The sequence below is a fragment of the Triticum aestivum genome, chromosome 1B, assembly GCF_018294505.1.
Source record: "Triticum aestivum cultivar Chinese Spring chromosome 1B, IWGSC CS RefSeq v2.1, whole genome shotgun sequence".
NCBI lineage: Eukaryota > Viridiplantae > Streptophyta > Magnoliopsida > Poales > Poaceae > Triticum > Triticum aestivum.
In genome coordinates, this window is record NC_057795.1 from 221,976,530 (window position 1) to 221,988,034 (window position 11,505).

The window sequence follows — 11,505 nt, forward strand, 5'->3', positions numbered from 1 at the left end:
CACAGATTACTACAACAACAGTTGTAGGTATAGGTAATGCGATGCTCTAACACGAGTGCGATGCTTGATTGCTTTTGGAGTTCTTCTTCGATCAAGGGAAATAGGATCCGGGTCGGGGAGCCTGGGCTAGCAGGGTGGATGTCGTTCTTCTTTTTCGTTTGATTTCATCTGTAGTTGGATCCTGCTCTTCTGTATGGTGATTGCTATGTATTGATGAACTGTTGTATTCATGTTGTAGCTTGTGGCGAGTGTAAGCCTTTATCTTGTATTCTCATCTATTCAGTACATGGTATGTTGTAATGATATCCACCTTGCTATGCGCTCGAAATGCGGTTGTGCCCCAATCATGACTTCATCACGTGATTGGGATAGAATTGCATCTTGGGCGCTACAAGTTGGTATCAGAGCCTTACCGACCTTAGGAGGCCCCTTGATTGATCGAACTGCTGCCGTTGTTGAGTCTAGAAGAAAACTATTTTGAGTCTAGTTATATATCGGAGAGTAGGAATTCTTTTACTCCTTATCCCCTTCGTCGGTGTGGTAAGGACTCCTGACGTAGGTGTTTTCTCCACTCATTTATCCTTTTTCACTCAATTTGTTTGAGGATCACGTGAGTATCTTGGGGTCGTTCCAATATTTTTGTAACGAGAACATTGTTCTTGGTGCCTCCTGACATGTAGGGGTTGTGGCAGTGTTCCGGGGAGTTGAGCTCCGAGGTATTGTCGTCACAATTTTATCGTTGCAGTTCTGGTATACCTGAGCACCAACATCGAAAAACTCTTATATGCAGTTAGTGGTGAGATAACCTCGACGCCACCCAGTACTGGGGAGGGAGTTCGGGAGTATTGCCACATCTCGTATATCGGATGCTTTTGGAAGGTCGAGGTACACGATTTCCGAAGTTTTCTTGGTTATGTGTTGACGGATGGATACAGTTGGAGTGTAGGATTTGTTAGTTGTGTGAGATATTTGTGCCTCCCTGTATCCCCAACACTAGATTGCATAACCAGAAAGTTTCGGGAGTTAATAGGTGGGAATTCAAGTAGTTACCCAGGATTTGTTTCCGGCGGATGTATGATTTGAGATTGGGGTTCAACGCCTAGTGATTCTCTTTTCACGGTCGATTTACAGTGGTCGCGAGGCATCTTAAAGAATCCTTAGCTATGCTGATTCGAGGACGTATCGTTTGTCATTCATGACGTCCATTGTACGTCGTGCCCGTGGGGCCTCATCACGAACACTTTGGGTGAAATCTCTAACATATGTTTGTTTCCGTCTTATTTTGCAATCAAAATCCTTTGTTTTGTTTTGAGTTGTGGTATTCGAGTCGCTTCAATGTCAAATGTTGATTCCATACCTTTCCTAAGCGGTGTTCTCATATTTCTATGTCAATACCAATCCTTCTTGATCATTGAGATTGTCATGTCATTCCTTTCCAACTGACGTGCTTCTCTTCAGGCTAATCCAATCATTTCAACATTCACAAGATCAATTCTTAGTTTTCTCAACAACATTTGTTTCATCCGTCCCAACTTGCCTTGTTTCCCACCATCCCACCCTTATCTTCAAGGACTCATATACCTTAATCGAGTATCCATTTTATTCATGAGAAGTCGCTCCATTTTTTTCCTTTAATGTTCTTATCCGGTGTTTCCTCATGAAGATGCTTAGGAGCTTCAAGTTCATCATTCTTTATTCTCGTATTCCTTTCCAGTGGATTCAATTCAAGCTTTCAGTGTCAATAATATCCCTATCCTTGTTTCAAATGATTTCACATCCTGGTGCTCCTCATAATCATTCCCCACTTGCTATTCAATTTGCTCCGGAGTGCTAAAAATATCTCTGAAGATTTGTGTTTCCACTCTGCTCAGTTCAAGCTATTTCGAGGTTGTTACCTCATTCAAGCCATTTAATTCAACCGGTGCAATCTCTCTTTTAAAAAATCATCCAATAGTGTATCTTTGAGTGGGCCCTAACTCACAGGTATTTTCCCAGGATTTTACCCGACTCTTCTAATTTATCCGGAGCGATTATCAAATTCTTTCAAAGTTTGACGTAAGAATGAATTATCATCAGTCATATTCCTTCTCCAAGATCGCTTTGAAAACATTTTCATCGTTGGTTCAACATTTCTATTCTTCATTGCTCCAGAGTGTCTCATCAATTGTCATGGTGGTTCTCATCATCATTCTCAACATTTAAAGACCGACAAAGAATTTTTCCTAAATCTTGGTCCGTTCTCTTGAAGATTTGTGGTTCTAGCTTCATGCCATCCTCTCAAATCATTTCCAATCATGAGAATTCTTTTCATACCCATCTGAAGCATTTCAGGAGTCTTTTTGTTTTGATTCTCCGGAGGCCATCATTTTTTTCCCGGTATAATTATTCATTCTCAGTTTTCAGCTTTGTTCTCCAAGTATTCTATATTGAAGCCTCTTCGTTCGTCTTCGCATTCTTCCGGTGCATTGTTCAAAGCACTCTCTAGTCAGCTCATGATCTCTTCCTTCTCCTATATCTAAATTCCCTCAAGTGTCTTCATTTGTTTTTTTAATTCCTTCCGGCGATCCCTTCTCTCTTCTTCGTTCATTTTCAGTCCTACCGGGGTTCGGTAAAGATTTTCCCAAGTCGCGCTATATCTCTCCTCAATCTTTCAATAAGAATAAGTAGCATGCCTATCCGTTGCTTGTCATCAACTTAAGTTGATCAAGGGTAAGCATGACATAATTCTCATTCTTGTTTCATCAAGATGATTTAATTCCTTCTTCTGGAGTTTGTTCAGGAGTTATAAATTCTTGGTTTAAAGTTGTTCGTATTGCCTCCCGGTGTTCTAAGCTCTCTCAATTTTTCTCATCGCGAAGATCCATCTAAATCATTGCAAGGCTTCAATCTTATTCTTTTCATCCTTCACTTCTCATCCTTTTGTTACCGAAGTTCTTCATGGTGGTTCATCAAGGATTTAATTCATTCTCTAAGTGTTCTTCAAGATTCCTGTTGGAGGAGTTCAAGCATTCTTCATCTTGCATTCTGAAGTGCAATTCTTTATATCTTATCTTTTGAGATGGTGCTATGTCATTGTTGACAATTTCTCTTCATGTTTCATGATTCACAAGTTGTCAAGAATGAGATATTTTAAAACCATCATTTTCTCTTCGATCATGAGTTGTTTCAACCCATCATAATTGCTTCGTTGGAGGTTATATTGGTATAGATTTCACCTAAAGCCTTCCCTAAGGAATGTTGCTATTGTGGTGCTTATCAATGATCCAAGTTTTCTCCTATCCTCTCGGCGAAAGCAGTTTTCATCTCTTCATTGATCTCAAGGAAGCTATTGTTTCTGTTAGTGGCCGATTGTCACCTCATAATTTTGAGATGTTTTCCATAAACCCATAACAAGCTTGTGCTTTTCGTTGTCGATTTTCCAACAAATTTGTTGAATCCTTCCTTGCAAGGATGCTTTCCAAGTTCATTTGTGGCAAAACTTGTCATTTTCTTCTCCGTCCCTTTATCCCAACAATCTAGCTTCTATTTTTTCATTCTGGAGGCCTTGTGATGTTGCTCTCTTCAGGCCATCATGTCGTCTTCTCAAGATCATGTTCTTTTCCTTGTTTATCCCTTTAACCGGAGTGGTGCGTCCTCTTTTCAAGTTCTTTTCATCTTATCAAGTTTACTTCTCTTTCCATTGTAGTGCTGCCTAAATTATTTCCCTATCATTCGTTGTCTATCTTGTTTAAACCTGAGTGGTTTCAAATTCTTTCTTGTCCCTTGAGTTCCTTTCATGTCCTTGTAAACTCCAAGGTTCTTTGGTTTCACTTGTTTGTCAAAGAAGCAACTTAGTTTTACCTCTTCCTCTTTCACTTCTATCCGGTGCCATCCCTAGGATCTCGGGTCGAGATCCTCTGTTAGTGTGGGAGAGTTGTGACGCCCCGAGACCAACGCTCCAGAAGACTTCTAGCTATTCCGAGTTTCGCCATGTGATTTATTTTTGCTTGTTGCATTTCATCATCGCATCATTCGCATTGCATCAGCGCTCCGTGTCGTCATTCTTTTCAAAACATGCATCTGTTAGTAGTTGCCACTTCTCTCCGTTGTTTTCGTTGATCGTTCCGAATTTAATCGCACTTGCACACGACCACGTAACATCTCTACACAGCCCACATTTCCCTCCTCGCAACTTGTCCGAAACTTACCCGAACCCGGTCGGGGTTTTCATTACCGATGGGTTCGGATCATCCCCAAACATCCGTAAAATATCTTCGTTTTATTTATTGGACTCCCTAGCCTATTTTTCTTGACCGTCCAATTTCAATTGGAGGAACGGATTAACCCTTACCTTAATCCCTACCTATATAAATAACCTAACCCTAAAATCTCGGACGGCTGTCCCATCTATCCCCTCACTCGCTGCCGCTGCTCATTCCAAATCCTCCTCGGTTTCCTCAGCCACCCAACCAGCCTCCATCCTCCCGATCCAAATCCACCCATAGCCAACCATCTCCCTCCTCGATTTCAGCCACCACCAGTCCCGTTGATCCATCCATCCATCGATCCCCACCAACCAGAGCACTCCCACGGCCCTCCTCGACCCGCAGCAGCTAGCGCAGCTTCCTCCTCGTTGCCTCGCTCAAGCCCTCGGGAGAGGAGCTCCTCCTCTGCCCGACGCCTACCGTCCCCGCCATGGATTTGGAGCTCGCCTCTGCTTCTGGTCCGCGCCGCCCCAGGAACCGACGACCTCGGAGCCCCTCCTCACCTCGCCACCTTCTTCGCGGGAGCCGCCTCACCTCCCTGTGCTCCCTCCTTGTCTCGCGCCCAAGGGACGCGCCTGTCCCGAGCTCCTCATGCTCACCCCCGAGCTCCTCCTCGGTCCCCGATGCGGTGCCGCCAAGTCCTCTCCACCACCAGTACCACCAGGCCGCGCCGACCTGCCGTCTCCTTTCTCCGTTTCTTCCCTTCCCTCTGGTTCCCTCTCTCACTCACCACCGACTGAAGCTGCTGGAGCCGAGCCATCGTCGTCCTTCTCGACCCCACCGTCTAGATCCGCTCAGTGCCGCCCCATTCCCCAGTTCTCCGTCGTCTCCTCGCCGGGTCTCGTCCCCGCCGGACTTCTCCACCCTCTGCTGCGCGGTGCCATGCCCCTGCTTCGACTGGGCGAGCAGAGCGGAGCCGCTCACCCCCGTTGACCGCGCACCTCGCCCGCTTGGGCTAGATCCGCGCCAAGGCCCAGCTCTCCTTAGCCGGCCTGCTACCTCTTCCACCAACCTGGGCTGAGCCCATGGTGAGAGCCCCAGCCCAGCACCCAGCAGATTCAGCCGCCTATGTTTTTTCCCAGTTCTGCGAATTTTGCTATTTATCCAGAGTTGGCAGATTCGCAGAAAAACCCTCATGCTTCATGCATTAATATCTCACAAACTATGCATCATATGTAAAAACTTCATATATGTAAAATGCTTAGAATTTCATCTAGTTTCCTAATAATCGACTTTCATCCATGTTTAAAATGTTTAACTTGCTGTTTGCATTAATTTGGATAAATAACATGTTAAAATGATTTATTTCATAACTAATTAACCATAGCTCCGAATTAAATAAACTTTATATGTAAATGGGGTAGAAAATGCATAGATTAACATGGTGGCATTAGTTTGCATGTTTAACAAGAATAAAATATGGTTTAGGGCAGAACAGTACCAAATTCGAATATTGCAGATGAGGATTTTCCGAAATTATTGTTTGTTGTTTCCGGCCTCATTTAAACATGCCTATATTGGTAGTTTTATTATGCTTCACCTCTTGCCATGTTATAACATTTAATATTGTTGGGTAGGTAGCATAAACAAGAGCGAACTAAATAATTGAATGTGGCGTTGCATCAATATGCAACTCGTTGCATATTGAGCTCCACTTAATTTGTAGTGTTGTTTGTTGCACTTTGCCATGCCATGCATATTTAAACCGGACATGCATCATACTTGAATGTGCATCATGCCATGTTATGTGATGGTTGTTTACCATGTTGTTTGCTTCTTTCCGGTGTTATTTCTTAGTTCTGGTAACGTTGCGGATTGTGAGGATTCGTTCGTCTACGCCCGCTCGTCTTCTTCATGGACTCGTTCTTCTTCCTAGCGGGATTTCAGGCAAGATGACAGTTACCCTGGATCTCACTACTATCTTTGCTATGCTAGTTGTCTCTATGCTATCGCTATGTCGCGCTACCTACCACTTGTTTATCAAGCCTCCCAATATGCCATGAAACAGCCTCTAACCTTTTTCATCATCCCAACAAACCGTTGTTTGGCTATGTTACCGCTTTGCTCAGCCCCTCTTATAGCGTTGCTAGTTGCAGGAGCAGTTGCAGGTTGTTCTATGTTAGGACATGGATATCATGGATATCCTGGGATATCACAATATCTCTTATTTAATTAATGAATCTATATACTTGGTGAAGGGTGGAAGGCTCGGCCATATGCCTGGTGTTTTGTTCCACTCTTGCCGCCCTAGTTTCCGTCATACCGGTGTTATGTTCCTTGATTTTACGTCCCTAACACGGTGAGGGGTATGGGACCCTCTTGACAGTTCGCTTTGAATAAAACTCTTCCAGCTAGGCCCAACATTGGTTTTCCATTTGCCTAATAACAACTAAAACTTAAATAGGGGATTTTCTTCGGACCCCTAGTATTCTTAATCAACCCCCTGGGCCAGTGCTCCTCTGAGTGTTGGTCCGAACCGAGCAGCCTGCAGGGCCACCTCGGGGAAACTCGAGGGCTGGTTTTACTTGTAGCTTGTCTCATCTGTTGTGCCCTGAGAACGAGATACGTGCGGCTCCTATCGGGATTTGTCGGCACACCGGGAGGTCTTGCTGGTTTTGTTTTACCATTGTTGAAATGTCTTGTGCACCGGGACCCCGAGTCTGATCGGATGTCCCGCGATGAAGGATTGTCTCTGCAGATCGTGAGCTTGTAATGGGCTAAGTTGGGACACCCCTGCAAGATTTAAACTTTCGAGAACCGTGCCCGTGGTTGTGTGGCAGATGGGAGTTTTTAATATCCGGTTGTAGAAGACTTGACACCAGATTCGAATTAAAATACCCCAACCGCGTGTGTAATCGTGATGGTTTCTTTTTGAGTGGGTCGATAAGAGAACATGGTGGGGTTCTGTTTGAACGTAAGTAGTTCAGGATCACTTATTGATCATTACTAGTTTGTGACCGTTTGCGTAGCTTCTCATCTTATTCTTGTACTCGTAAGTTAGCCACCATATCATGCTTAGTCATTGTTGCAACCTCACCACTTATCCATTTCCATACCCATTAAGCTTTGCTAGTCTTGATACCCATGGTAATGGGATTGCTGAGTCCTCGTGGCTCACAGATTACTACAACAACAGTTGCAGGTACAGGTAAGGTGATGCTCTGATGCGAGTGCGATGCTTGATTGCTTTTGGAGTTCTTCTGCAATCAAGGGAAATAGGTTTCGGGTCGGGGAGCCTGGGCTAGCAGGGTGGATGTCGTTCTTCTTTTTCGTTTGATTTCATTTGTAGTCAGATCCTGCTCTTGTGCATGATGAATGCTATGTATTGATGTATTGTTGTATGAATGTTGTAACTTGTGGCGAGTGTAAGCCTTTATCTCGTATTCCCATCTATTCAGTATATGGTATGTTGTAATGATATCCACCTTGCTATGCGCTCGAAATGCGGTTGTGCCCCAATCATGAGTTCATCACGTGATCGGGATAGAATCGCATCTTGGGTGCTACAATTAATGTCTAGAGAATGCAAATAATCCCCTAAACATTTTAAATGAACACGGGAAAGTGTCAAATTTGAACGTGGTGATTTGTAGGGTGTATGTTCATCGTAGAAAAAAAAACATGGACAAAGGACAAAGGAAATTTGAATCCCTCTTCAATCTTGGTGATTTCCCCCTCGAAACCATGGAACTTCCTCGGTGATGGTTCGATTTATGAAAGGCGTGCATGATGACATAAGGAAAACATCCTCAAATTTTTACCAGGGCATGGTGAGGCCATACCATGGCACCACGCTAGGCGTCATGTTTTCCAAGCATGTATTTCATTTTTGTATACATTAATTCTGGGTTCGTTTGGCCTTTTTTATACATTAATTGAATTTCTGGGCATTTAATGTGCATAATTCAAATTTGAACTACAAGCACATGCTCCAGTGCACCAAAGTTGGTTGACAAATCACATGTGTGTTATTGGGTGAATTTCTAGGTCCCATGCAAGAAATGGGAATGAAATTCAAACATCTGGGCATCGTAGCTCAGCCAGAGAGATTGAGAAACTTGGTTTTTTCATTCATGTATATCCAAAACATGCCTGAAAATCATGAAACTTGGCATGATGTCATGACATGGCACCAACATGCTGTGGTAATTATTTTGGCCGAATTGGGACAAGCTTTGGTATAAGCTGCTTGCAAACCGGAGCTTCCCTCAAGGAGGCCCGTGGTTCCAAGAGGGAACGTGTCACCTCCGTGTGCGAAACAACATACGTACACTGCCTTCTCCCGCCTTAATTAGTTTACACAGGCAGATTAGACCAAATAGAAGTATCGTCCTAAATTTTGGAATTATTCCGGGTTCGTTTGGCCATTTTATACATTAATTGGATTTCTAGGCATTTAATGTGCATAATTCAAATTTGAACTACAAGCACATGCCCCAGTGCACCAAAGTTGGTTGAAAAATCACATGTGTGTCCTTGGGTGAATTTCTAGGTCCCATGCAAGAAATGAGAATGAAATTCAAACATCTAGGCATCGTGGCTCGGCTGGAAAGATTGAGAAACTTTGTTTTTTAATTCCTGTAAATCCAAAACACGCCTGAAAATCATGAAACTTGGCATGGTGTCATGACATGGCACCAACATGCTGTCGTAATTTTTCTGTCCGATTTGCGAAGGCGCACACATTAAAAATCAACAAAGTCATTTTGGAACAAGTGTTGTCACGTTACAAATCGGAAACACAACTATTATTGAAACCGTGGGCGTTCTACTTACCAATTACGTGCCGCCACGCGTCCCCTTTTTTATTGGCTAGGAGGTGCCGTGCGGGGTAGCTATTTGAGTACGGGAGGCGTGCGATCAGACCCCTGCGCGTGCTCATCGGGAGGGGAGCCCTTTGACCTCTATCCATCGCCTCCCTCCCAACGTCTCCATTAATGGCGCCCGAGCCCCTATTTCATGGCGTGGCTATGTCTCACTGGACTGAGATTTAAGAGAGAAAAGTGAAAATCTGATAAGAAAGTTTTGCACGGATCTTGATGTAAGATCCGACGGACCTATATAGCATCGACTGCAACTTATAGCAAGCATGACGAATATAAGGACGATGAGATAATAATTGTCTTACATATCTAGGAAGATAACTAAAAAATCCACATGTGGCTACGCTCGAAATACACAAGGGCAAAAGAAGAAGGAAGACACATACAATGATCTGGCTTACTGATCTCTACTTTCTTGATGCGCTGCAGGTCGCGGAGACTAGTTCTCGCGGCGAGCAGCGATGATCTCTTTCATCAGTTTCATGTCCTTAATATGCTGCTCGGAAGCAACCGCGGATTCCTCCACTAGCCTTTCGCGCTCGATGCTGAGCATGGCATTCTCGTCCATAAGTTTCTTGACAATGACGCCCGTCCTCTTCAACAAGGCAGTGGGCGGCTCCGCCCTTCCGACGATCTTCGCCCTCAGCAGGTCGTGGTCGGCCCGGAGTTGTTCAAACGAGGCATTCAACTTGTCTTGCAGCTTCATCCAGCCAGAGATCTGATCCATCTGGCTATGGACGATCGCATGCATGCGCCTGTAAGAGTCCTCGCCTGCCCGCGAGAGATTTTCCTAGGCCGCCGCGGCGCGGGAGGACATCTTTGCTGCATTCACGGCGTGGCAGGACATCTCTACTACTTCTGTTGGGGATATAACTACTAGCTATGACCCGCCAGAAGGAGGCGGGTTATACCTATAAGCATTCTTGAAGACCAAAGCTCAAGGTTGAAGATGGCGGTTTAGTAAAGGCCCAAAGGCCCAGAGGTGACTTAAGGCCCGTAGTGTTAAACCGCCTTATTCATGTAACTTGTATTGTAAGGCGGAAAATATTAAGAGACCGAGCCGGATATAGTTTATAAGCCAGTCGGGACTCTGTAGAGCCGCTGGGCGTCAACCTCAGTATATAAAGGGACGACCCGGCGGCGATTCAGGATACAAACAACAACTCGAGAGCTAGGTCAAGCGATTTGCTCCCTGGTTATCGAGACACAAATAATCCCAATCACAACTAGACGTAGGCTTTTACCTTCATCGTAAGGGGCCGAACTAGTATAAAACTTCTCGTGTCTCTTGTCCTGATTAACCCCTTCAAGCTTCCTAGTTGCGATGGCTCCACAACTAATTCCTTTCACTAGGACATCTGACGTGACAATTCCACGATAGTTAGCGCCCATTGATACGTCTCCAACGTCTCTATAATTTTAGATTGCTCCCTGCTACTTTATCTACTATTTTAGGCAATATTGGGCTTTATTATCCACTTTTATATTATTTTTGGGACTAACGTATTAACCGGAGGCCCAGCCCAGATTTGCTGTTTTATGCCTATTTCAGTGTTTCGAGGAAAAGGAATATCAGACGGAGTCAAAACGGAACGAAATCAACTGGAGGAGTTAATTTTGGAAGGAAACCAACCATATGGGCTTGAAGTGCATGTCAGGGGATCCCCGGGCTGCCCACGAGGGTGGGGGGCGCGCCCCTCCCCCCTGGGCGCGCCCCCTACCTCGTGAGCCCCCTGGAGGTCCATCGACGTACCCCTTTCACCCATATATACCTACGTACCCTAAAACTTCCAGAACAGAAGTTAGATCGGGAGTTCCGCCGCCGCAAGCCTCTGTAGCCACCAAAAACCAATCGGGACCCTGTTCCGGCACCCTGCCGGAGGGGGATCCCATCACCGGTGGCCATCTTCATCATCCCGGTGCTATCCATGACGAGGAGGGAGTAGTTCATCCTCGGGGCTGAGGGTATGTACCAGTAGCTATGTGTTTGATCTCTCTCTCTCTCTCGTGTTCTCTCTCGTGTTCCTCTATGGCACAATCTTGATGTATCCCGAGCTTTGCTATTGTAGTTGGATCTTATGATGTTTCTCCCCTTCTACTCACTTGTGATGAGTTTCCCCTTTTGAAGTTTTCTTATCGGATTGAGTCTTTATGAGAACACTTGATGTATGTCTTGCGTGGGATAACCGTGGTGACAATGGATTATTCTATTGATCCACTTGATGTATGTTTTGGTGATCAACTTGCGGGTTTCGTGACACTTGGGAACCTATGCATAGGGGTTGGCACACGTTCTTGACTCTCCGGTAGTAGCTTTGGGGCACTCTTTGAAGTACTTTTATGTTGGTTGGATGAATCTGAGATTGTGTGATGCATATCGTATAATCATGCCCATGGATACTTGAGGTAACAATGGAGTATCTAGGTGACATTAGGGT